The 10,517-nt window shown below is 60.2% G+C and overlaps 1 pseudogene; it reads right to left on the bottom strand.

Moving 5' to 3' along the window:
* Positions 1-269: 269 nt before the first annotated feature.
* LOC141540571 (E3 ubiquitin-protein ligase Rnf220 pseudogene) lies at positions 270-8,186 on the bottom strand (annotated as a pseudogene).
* Between the last annotated feature and the right edge of the window lie 2,331 nt (positions 8,187-10,517).

The following is a 10,517-nucleotide window of genomic DNA, read 5'->3' on the forward strand; positions in this document are numbered from 1 at the left end:
GAGCCGAGGGGGAGCCGGCAAGAGACCCCGCAGCCCGGCCCAGTACTGACGCGCTCCCCCCGCCCCCAGCACCCCCAAGGAATACCGATCACACAGGGACAACCCGGCAGGTGGCCGGGGAACGCGCCCGCCTCCCCGCCACCGGCCCCACGCATCCAGCTCAATGCAGAATCCCCCACTGCCCACTGAAGAGGTAAGGGAGAGCCCCTCCCCTGTTATCCCCCCCCCCAGCCTCCAGCTCTCAGGCGAGGCAGACAGGTAGCAAGCCTCTACAGCAGGGGCGCCGGAGGTACTGCTGACCTGTTGAGTTCCGGCACTCGGCCAAGCTGACCCAAGGGAAGGGGCACAGGGATGCGCCGGACTGCGTACTTACATCTGTCATTTCTGTCCTCTGGGCTGGACGAAGTCTCCCGGTCAGAAATGAGGCCGGAAACCGCAAAGATCTTCTTGCCAGTGTCATCCACCTTGAGGGAGCTGGGGGAGCCCGAGGGCAGCTGGGCCCCAAAGTCATACTCTTTGCCGTCTGCGTCCGAAAAGCGCAGGTGGGGCGACTCCGTGTCGTGGCAGTTTTTGAGTCGCTTGGCGGGGGTGAAGGCCGACTGGTAGCTCTCCCGATCCTCGGTGGAGGCAAAGGGGCGGAAGGCCCCCACGCCGCTGTGGTTCAGCATGCTGATGGGGCTACAGTCTAGATTGGGGGGTGCAAACTGCGGGTGGAGGTGCAGCAAGGAGGGGGGGAAGTCACGGTTGGCAAAAGTGCCCGGCACCCCACTTTGCCTGTGGTACATGGAGGCAAAAGTGTAGGAGCCATTGGTGAAGGGGATGTGCACATCCTTATCTACGGAGACGGGGACCCCGAAGGGTCGGGGCTGCTGGCAAGGGATGGAGGCGTCCCTGCTGGCCTCCGCCGTGGACGCCAGCACCATCAGGGCCGGCGACGCCAGGGGGTTGGGAAGGTAGGACGAGTTCTCCATCTTGAAGGCTGCCCGGTGTAAGTCCATCGGAGTCTCTCTCGATGGCAGGAGTCAGACAAGAAACGGTCTTCCCTGGGAGGGAGGGAGGGAGGGAGGGAGGCAGAGCAGCACCTGGGGTCGAGGCAGGGAAGATCACTGGGGAATCATCCCCTTCCGAGACCTGCAGGGACATCAAAGAGAAAAAGAGGGGGAGGGAGGAAGGTCAGGGAAAGGAAGAAAGGGAAAGCCCGAGCGGTTGCAACTCCATCCTCCTGGCTTCCAGGCGCTTAGGGAGCAGACACCACAGGCTTCAGGACTCACTGGGCAGCAGCAGCATCCGACCGTTTTCATTCAGAAAAATCAATAGACAACTTACTGTGATGTACGCGTAGCTGACTTTGGTCCCTACACGTTCCGGGTGAAATGCGCCTGAGCCCCAGCGAGGAAAAAAACACCAAATCTCCAAATACAATATTCCCTGGGCAAATGAGGTCACCGCATAGACCCGATTTTCAAGGGATTCTGTCTCGGTACTCCACCCACCCGAGCCAGAGCTGCTTGGCTACAACAGATGCGGTTATAATTGTTTTTCATACACGGCCCTCCCCCAAACACACACACACACACACACACACACACACACACACACACACACACACACACCACACCCTGCCCATTTGCTCTCCCCTTCCAATGTCATGCTAATGTGAATTTCAATGGATACATGTTATGGATGTGAGCAGGTGACATCATGTATATATGTGTGTGTGTGTGTGTGTGTGTGTGTGTGTGTGTGTGTATGTGTGTGTGGTACAAATACTCATGTGTGTATACACACACACAGACCCACAACTTCACACATTGTTAAGGACTTTTTTCCCCCCAAATGCAGCTTCCTCACAACTGATATTTTGAGCATTCCTCTGTCTACCCATAGCTCCCCCGCCTCTGCCCCCCGCTTTTCTGTAGCTGAGCAAAGACTTCTATTTTAAAGTGCCCGGCCTCTCCAAAAGCAGCAAAGAACAGAAAGGGGGTCCTTGACAGATGCTCCCTGGAAGTGTGTGTCTTTCAGGGATGACGACAACAAAAAAGATCAGGAATTTTAGTTCCTAATGCACTCGCCTAAGCAGATTTGTCAACTGCCTTAAATCTGTCATTAACATTTGGAGCAAAATGGTCACCCAATTTCCCACTTCTTTTGGTCCAGGCAGAGCCTGATGTTCCAACGACCCCCCAAAAGACGTGGGGAGTTGGGAAAGATGCTCTTCAATTCCCGGCTCGCTCTCGCCACCCCAGAGTTTTTCCCCTGGTAGTTTGTGCAAGGCGGGGCTGCACACCAGGAATGAGCATGGCATAAGGTGAAAACGAGGCTATTCGCTTCAAAAAAAAAAAAAAAAAAAAAAAAAGATACGATTAAGAGAAAATCCACAAAGGGCACCCGAACACCATCCTATGATTAAAAAAAAAAAAACCCCAGCACCCCAGGCTGCCAGAAATCACGCCCTTTGGATCTAAAGAGTCACTCACTGCGACTAAACCGTGCCCAAAGAGCATCTTTCTAATGGAAACCCTTTTGTATTCCTTGAATGGAGGAGCCTCGGTTACAAATGGCATCAAATCCCATCCTTGGCCCTAATGATAACATTTCCTTCTCCCATCCTGTACCGGCCGCTTCCCTGACTGTTATTAATTGTGAAAATGAGTGGACATCATCAGATCGCTTCCTCATTTGGCACTCTTCCTCCTAGACATCATGGCTAAATGACCAGATTATGCAGCTCCCATTAACGGATTTTTCCCTCTTCCAAATCTGAAATAACTTTCCTGTCAAGTTCGAGCAAAGCAGGCAGGCTCTGGCCAGGCCCGCCGAGTTAGGCTTCCCGGCTTAGGAAGCCTGCGCCCGGCACTCGCAGGACCAGCACCCCAGGGAGGGAAGCGGCGAGGGAGCCCCGCTGCCAGAGCCGCCCGTCCTTTAGGATCCCAGACCCACACCCGACCCCTGGTTGGCCCAAAGCGTCGGCCGCGGGTGCCCCCGGCCGAGGGGGAGAAACGGACAACGGCACAAACACGGGGGGAAGCCTCGGCGGAAGGGACTGTGGCCCTATCGAAACCCAGCCCTTCTTCCCCAGTTCTGGCTTCTCCTCCCTCACCTCCTTCTGCTCAACGTGTTTCATAAATTAGTAATCTGGCGGCGGAGGAGCGAGTCGAGCTCAGCAGAAGGAAGGAGCCTGTGAATCACTCACCCCTAATTCCGGATTCTTTTGCAAACTTCATTACACCGGGAATAAATCAGGAGCGTTTCCGTTTGGGGTTTGCAATTCTCCCCTGCACTTTCCAGAAGCCGCTTGGGGGGTTCTTCTCTCCTCCCCCCCCTCCGCCTCCCACACCCAGAAAACTGTACCGAGGAGGAGGAGGAGGAAGAGGCAGGAGAAGCAGAGGCAAGCGGCCGCAGTCATTATGAAAATCTATAGTTGATACACTCCTAATGTCAAAATGTCATGGACTTAAATACAGAGCCCCAAATAAGAAAACTAACTGACCCTCTTAATTAAAAAAATATGGATTGTCAGCTAATCAGGGGGGGTGGAGGGGTGCTCTGGGTGGCCGGGAGGGGGTGGGTCTTGGGAGAAGCAGGAAGGAGAGCGAGGGGTGGGGAACGTAGGGCTCCAACGAGGGGCCGAGAACCAGGGGCAGGAAGAGGAGTGAGGGGCTGCGAACTAGGGGCTGCGAACAAGGGGGCTGCGGGAGAGGGGCAGCGACGCTTATGCTGACGCTTTTTAATTTAGCGCCTCGTGCAAATCCAGATTAAAATAACTCCCGCTATTGATCGGAGCAGTGGAATTGACATTAATTTTAGCTCACTTCTCACTTTGCAAAGGGATCAATAGGCAGTAATAACAGCTGACATCCCCGCTGAAAGGAGGAGAAAGAAGGGCTGAAGACAGAAATCGAAAAGCAACCGAATAAATCACCAGCCCCTTTTCCCCGGCTTCAGACAAACTCCAAAGCGATCGCAAAAAGTCTTTGTTGAATTAACTCAACGAGGAGGGAGATCAATCCGCGAAGTCAGAGATTGTGGGGCTTCGGGGGGGGGGGGGCTGGGGCGGGGAAGGGGGCGCAGCGGCCCCGGGACTGGCTGGGCTGGAAGCCGCCGCCGCCGCCGCCGCCCCACGCAGGGTCTGGGGTTTTCCTCTTGGTGGGAGAGGGGAAAGCCCAGGCCCGGGTTTGGTTATGGGAAATGCAAACAGCCCCGTGAGGAGTCCTAATTGAGAGGTCCAACTGCCCGACCCCAGAGACACCCGGGACTGACTGTGGGACAGACTGCAGCCCGCGAACCCGGCGGGAGGAGGGCAACGAAAGGCCGGGGCGGGAGGGCGGGCCGGGAGTGCCTGAGCCCCGCCGGGGGCCACTGGCCGACTGGCTCAGGAAGAGCCAAGGCAAAGCCCGAGACAAAGTGGGCCAGGCCAGGACTCCCGAGGCCGCCTCTCCACCCCCGGCGGCCCGGCCGAAGAGAAAGGACCCGGGGAACGGCGGCCACGGCCCCCGCCCTTCCCCGGGCCGGAGCCGAGCACTCCTCTCCGCCCCATCCCGTGCTCCCCGGCCTCAGGTTCGCAGGCCGCCGCAAGGTCACGAAGCCAGCGAGGGCCACTCTCCGGGCCGGCTCCCGGCGGCCTCCCGTCCGTCTGTCCCACCGTGCTAGCGGCCTGCGTTCGTTTGTCTGCGCCGCCGTTCCTTGCCGTCTCACAACAGGTGCCAGCGGGTGCCCTCCCGACCGAACCGCTCCTGGGTCCGCGGCTCGTCCGGGGAGGGGGACGGCTCCGTAGCCGAAGCTTTCCCCGCCAAACCCAACTTTGCCGAAACGCCCAGGCAACTTGGGAGGCCGAGCACAAAGAGCGGCGAGGCTGCGCGAGGAGCCGGCCCGGAGGAAGTCGGGGAGGAAGGGGCAGAAGCAGGGTGGAAGGGGAAAAGAGCGAGCCACGAGAAGGCAGCGGGCGAGCGCCGGCTTCCCAGGTGTCCCGGATGGACAGTATTCTTTCTGTCCCCGGGAGCCCCAAGGGCAGCCTCCGCCTTCTGAGGCCTGACCCGCAGCCCCCCGAGCTGGCCCCCACCCCCGCAGGCACGAAGGAGGAGAAAGGTGGACACATTCGGGGCTCGGGGCCGGCTGAGTCGGGCTCAGGCAGCTTCCTGCCGCCTCCCTGGCGGCGGAGCCCGAGCCCGCCCGGCGCGAGAGGCGGGGATGGAGCCATCGCCTTCGAGCCGGTGGCCCCCGGACAGCGAGCCCGGCCCAGCAGGGCTCCCCCTCGGCTCGGGAAGCTCGGCCCACGCTTCAGCAAGCAGCTAGAGACACAGCCACCAAGCGGGGATCCAAAGAAAAGCCCCCCGCCCTGCCCCCAGCTCCCTGCCTCCCGCCTTCCCCCGAGCTCTCACCTCTAACTTTGTAAAAGGGAGGGAGAAATTCGTTTAAGAGCAACCCCGCACCCACAGGGTGACCTTGCAACTTTGCCAAACGAAATGGCTCCAGGGGCCCCACAGTGGAGCTCGGGGCCGCTCTGCTCAGGCGGCCCCTTTGCCACAAGCCCAGGAACCGGGAGAGCTCCAAGTCGGCCCTGCCCCGGCGCGGCCTCCCTTCGCTCCCACAGACCATTCCCGGAAACCGCCGCCCCGGCTCCTGTCTCCTCTGCCCCGGATCGCGGCAGCCCAGGCCCCGAGGCAGACCAGGTGTGAGCGGCGCCTGGAGGGGTCAGGGACCGGAGGGAACGGATAAAGGGGAGAAGTGATGGCAGACGGGCGGAGGGGTGCCGAAGGGGGGGGGGCAGTAAGTCCGGCTCAGGCGGGCTCGACCGCTCAGGGCCAAACAGGTGGGCGCAGCCACTCAGCCCCAGGGCAGGCTCCGGCAGAGCCCCGACCACCCTGGTGGCAGGAAGAGCCAGCGCTGCCGAGCCGGCCGCTGGGCCTCCCCCTCTGTCTTCCCCGCCGCCGGGTGGCTTTAGTTCCTAACGGAAGAGCTGAGCAGTGCGGGGACTTCCCGCTTCTCGCGGCTCCGGCCGCTCCCCTTGCTCTCCTTGCCTCCGGCCTCGCCTCGCCTTTCCTCTCTTTCCTTTCTTCTGGTCCCCTTTCTCGGGGAGCCGAAGCCAGGGAGGGGGGAACCGGCGAGGGCGAGGCGCCCCGGGGGAAGGGCTCCCCCAGCACAGCAGCTTGGCTGCTTTCAAAGCTCTCACTCATCCCCTCTTTTTTCAGTCCAGCCCCTTCTTGGGGTCTCCTACCAGCCCCCTCCAAGCGGAGTGGAAAGCTCCTAGGGGAGACTGGAAGGGGGCAGGGGGGAGCCGAGGCCCTAGCTGCCCCAACCTCGGGCGGAGCAGGCGGCCTGCGGCACAAGGGGCAGCCCCCGTCCTCGAGCCTGGAGGCGGCAGCATCTCTGCGTTGTCGCCGCTCTCGGGGTGGCCCTGCCTGCCGCAGAACTGCAAACGAGCTAACCTGCAAACTGACTCCCGGCCGAGGGACAGAAGCGGGTTATTGAAGCCTGAGGAGGATCCCGGGGATCCCCTCCGGCCCAGGGCCGCACCCCTCCCCTAGCCCCGGAGGCAGGCCGGCGGAGCCGAGCCCCAGGCGAAGCCCGGCTCGGACTGACCTGAGCGCCAGAACCCCGACCGGCGGCTCGCTGGCTGGCTGGCTTCCTCCTATCCCTGTGGTCTCTGCGCCCGAGCTGTCGGCTCGCCCCCCGCGCCACGGCTCAGCGCCGAGGACAGCCAAGCTCCGGCCCGGGGCTGCTGGGCAGGCTCGGCCGAGGGACGGGGCTTCGGGGTAAACCCGGAGGGCGACCTGGACGGCCCGGGGCCGGCCCCGGGGCGGCGAGCGGGCCGGGCTGGGAAAGGTCGCGGGGCCGCGGGAGTCGCCGCGTCCGTGCAGCCGCCGCCAGGGCCCTTTTGAAAAGTTTTGTCTCCAAGTCGGGGACGGGCAAAGTGTCGCTCAGTCTAAGGCGGAGAGAAAGCAGTTCGGGGGGTACACCGCTACCACCCGGGCACGCACGCGGGCGCACGCAGAGCTGCTCTGGAGGCCCCCGGGCGAGCTCCGGGAGAAGGGCCGAGCCCCACAAACCCCGGGAGAGCCCGGGAAGGCCGGCCGGCACCGAACCGAGCGGGCGGAGCGGACGGCGGGAGCAGCGGCTGCAGGCCCGGGGGTTTCTTCTGCTCCCCCAGCACCTGCCTCTTCGCCCCGCTTCCTTCCCCGAGCCAGCCTCCTCCGCCTCTTCCCGCCCCTCGAGCGGCCCAGTGAAGGGCACAAGCAGGGGCCCGGGGTCCCCCAAGAGAGCTCCCCGTCCCTGTCTCAGCCTCCCCTCCCGCCCTCGCTCTCCGTCCGCCTCCCTCTTTCTCGGGGTTGCTCGGGCGCCGGCGACCGGCGGCTTCTCCCTCGCTCCCCAGCCCTCGTTCCCCGGCTCCTTTTGTGCTTTGCGGGGACGGATCCCTTTCTCCCTCCGGTTCTACCTTTCCCCCCACGCCAACACCTCTGCGGACCCCCCCGTTTCCGAGATCCAGATCAGCAGGAATTTCCTGCCTTCCTCCCCCCGCCTGCCCCCCGTCCCAGAGCGCGGGGAGGATGCAACCGACCCAAACAAAGTTAAAAAGGACAGTTGGGAAGCCGTGGAAGAGGCACCCCCCTTTCCCTTGCTCTTCCCTCACCCTCCACACCGGGCATGTCCTAGATCCCTCCCTCGACCCTCTCCCACCCCCACCTCGGCAACCAGCCCCAAACAACAACAAAATAAGGCAAACTCCGGGTGCAAAGTTAGAGAGCTGGAGAGCGGAGTCGGCGAACGTTTGGGGAGCGGATTCTGTGTGACTCCCAGGGGCCCCGGGAGAGCGACCCCGGAAAGTTCCCCTGGCTCCCGAGCAGCCCCGCGGTCCCCTTCTCCCCCCCCCACCTTGTGTACACACACACACACACACACACACACACACACTCACACACACTCACACCCCATTCTGCGCTCCATCCTCACCGTGCAAATTCCTTCGGAGAGGGGCTGCACTTTTCAGAAGGCGAGGGAAGCCGGGCCGGGAGTGCGGGGCATGGAAAGTCCCGGCTGAGCGGCGGCGGCGGCTGGCCCCGGTGTGAGCTCGCCAGCTGCCGGGGATCGCCTGTACGGAGCGGAGCTTCGGAGGAGAGAGGAGCAGTGCTGCCCTCTCCGCGCTGGCTCTAATCAGTGAATGAGCCTCCACTCTCCGAGGGACTCCCGCGAGCCAGCGAGCGAGCGGCGCGCACACTCTCACTCACACACGCACGCACACACACAGACACACACACAGACACTGCGCTCTCCCTCTCTCTCTCTCTCTCTCTCTCTCTCTCTCTCTCTCTCTCTCTCTCTCTCTCTCTCTCTCTCTCTCTCTCTCTCTCTCTCTCTCTCCTCTCTTCCCCCCCCCCCCTTTTTCTCTCTCTCACACATGGGCACACGCACACAGGCACACACACATACAGAGGCACAGTGAGCACTGAATACATTAGGACACTAAGGGAGTCTGGGAAATGGAGTCCGGGCCGGGGGCACTCCCGGAGAGCAGACCTGCCGGCCAGCCTCCCCGAGATGGGCCACATAGTGGCCCGAAGGGAAGGCCTCCAGCGTCCCCATCGCAGGCGGTGATTGCCAACCGCGAGCCAAGGGCAGAGCGGCCCGGGTCACCAGCCGGCCCCGGCCGGGGCCCCACCTGAAGCCACCCGAAGCCAGCCTTCTCTGGGCCCGTCCCCTAAGAACGGCTGTAGCAAATTCAAGTGGAAACGAGAATTGACTAAAACAGTCAAGACAGAATTGTCGGCTGGAGCCAGAGCGGCTGCCGGCGAGAGCAGAACCGCGGCGAAAAGGGCCGGGCCGGGGCTCTGTGGGACGGGAGGAAGGAGCCGGGCGCGGGGAGCTCTGGACCTCCTGCTAGTCCCTCCGTGAGTCACTTTGTGATCATCGCCTCGCTTTGAAATCCCTCGTTTTACAATTTATTTGAATGCCTAATTCTAACCCCGCTGGTGCCTCATTGTCACAGCGCTTTCAAAGAGCTCAGGTTTCCTTTCTGGAAAATGGGAGAGATGTGTCACTAATTCTCTCCCCAAAGAGCCATGCAACGCTTTCCCCAAAGCCCGGGGTCCCAAAGGGAACCATCCTCGCTATTTATTGCGATTGGCAATAATAATACCGACAGCAATGTGCATTTATGGAACGCGTGGACCCTTCCCAGAGTCACAGAATTTGTTTATTGCCGGACACCGTGTGAGGCAACGAGGGTCCCCACCGGTTCGTGCCTCTGGCTCCTCAATCCTCGGTCAGAATCTCGTCCCGGAATCGTGCAGCCCTCCATGTCATCTCTCACATTCCTGTCTCTTCTTACACAACGGCCTCCTGAATTATCTCCTCGTCACAAGTCTCCGCTCCAATTTATCCTCCCCACAGCTGCTAAAGTAATTGTCCTAAAGTCCTAAAGTCCCCTACTCAATAAAGCCCAGTGGCTCCCTGGGAATACAGGCTTAAAAACAAACCTCTCTATTTGGCACTTAAAACCTTTTACAGCCCGGCTCCTTCCTACCCTTCCTGCCTTACAGCAGTCACTCCCTGCATGTGCTGGGTGCTCCAGTCAATCTCCCTTCCTGGTCTGCATTGAAGGTTTTGCTTCCAATCCCATTCTTTTCCTATGGCACCAACATCTCCGTGCCCACAGTGAACTTCTTCCTTCACATTTTAGAATCCCAAATTTCCTTCAAGAATCATCCACTTAGCTAATCCTCCTTTCTATCATCCTTGTACTGATCTCCCTTTCTCTCTCTCTTTTCTCTCTCTCATTCTCTCTCATTCTTTCTCTCTCTTTTTTCTCTCTATCTGTCTTTTTGTCTTTGTCTGTCTGTCTGTCTCTGTCTCTGTCTGTCTTTCTCTTATCCTCTGTCTCTATCTCTGTCTCTCTCTATTACTCTGTGTCTCTCTGTCTCTCTCACACACACACATACAGATACAAATGTCTGGAGGGCAAGACTTGTTTTATTTTTGTCTTTGTATTCCCAGGACACCGTATATTGCCTGACACTCAGTAGTCCAGTAGTAAACGCTTGTTGATTAGACTGAGCCTGCTTGAGAATAAAAGAGAAAGTCTGCTCACCCACTTGTTCTAAGGCAGTTTAGAGAGATGGTTTCCTGTTGGGGTCTGGTGTGTGAGTGGGCAAGAATGAGAAACTTCAAGGACTATTTGGAACTAGAGCTGAGTCTTGAAGGAAAACCCTTTACATTTGGGCCCTGCTGCTGGCAAAAGCTGGAGGGGAGTTAATGAAGCACCAGTGGGACTAAGTCGCTCACCCTCCTGCTGGCCGGCCCCCTCCCCACAACCTGCAGCTAGATGGCACTTCCCCAGACAGTGTCTAGTGGCAGCTTCTCTGCTCCATGGGAGAGCTCAGGTAGCCTGAAGCGAATCTGGCCCTTCTGGAGACCTGCTCTCCCGAGCGTGCCCGGGACCGAGCTGCAGGGCCGCCTAGCTCAGGTCTTTATCCTGGCTTGCCGTTTCCCCACAGATGGGAAGACTGAGCTTCAGTGACTCGCTG

This window comes from Sminthopsis crassicaudata, chromosome 4 (assembly GCF_048593235.1).
Source record: "Sminthopsis crassicaudata isolate SCR6 chromosome 4, ASM4859323v1, whole genome shotgun sequence".
In the NCBI taxonomy this organism is placed as follows: domain Eukaryota; kingdom Metazoa; phylum Chordata; class Mammalia; order Dasyuromorphia; family Dasyuridae; genus Sminthopsis; species Sminthopsis crassicaudata.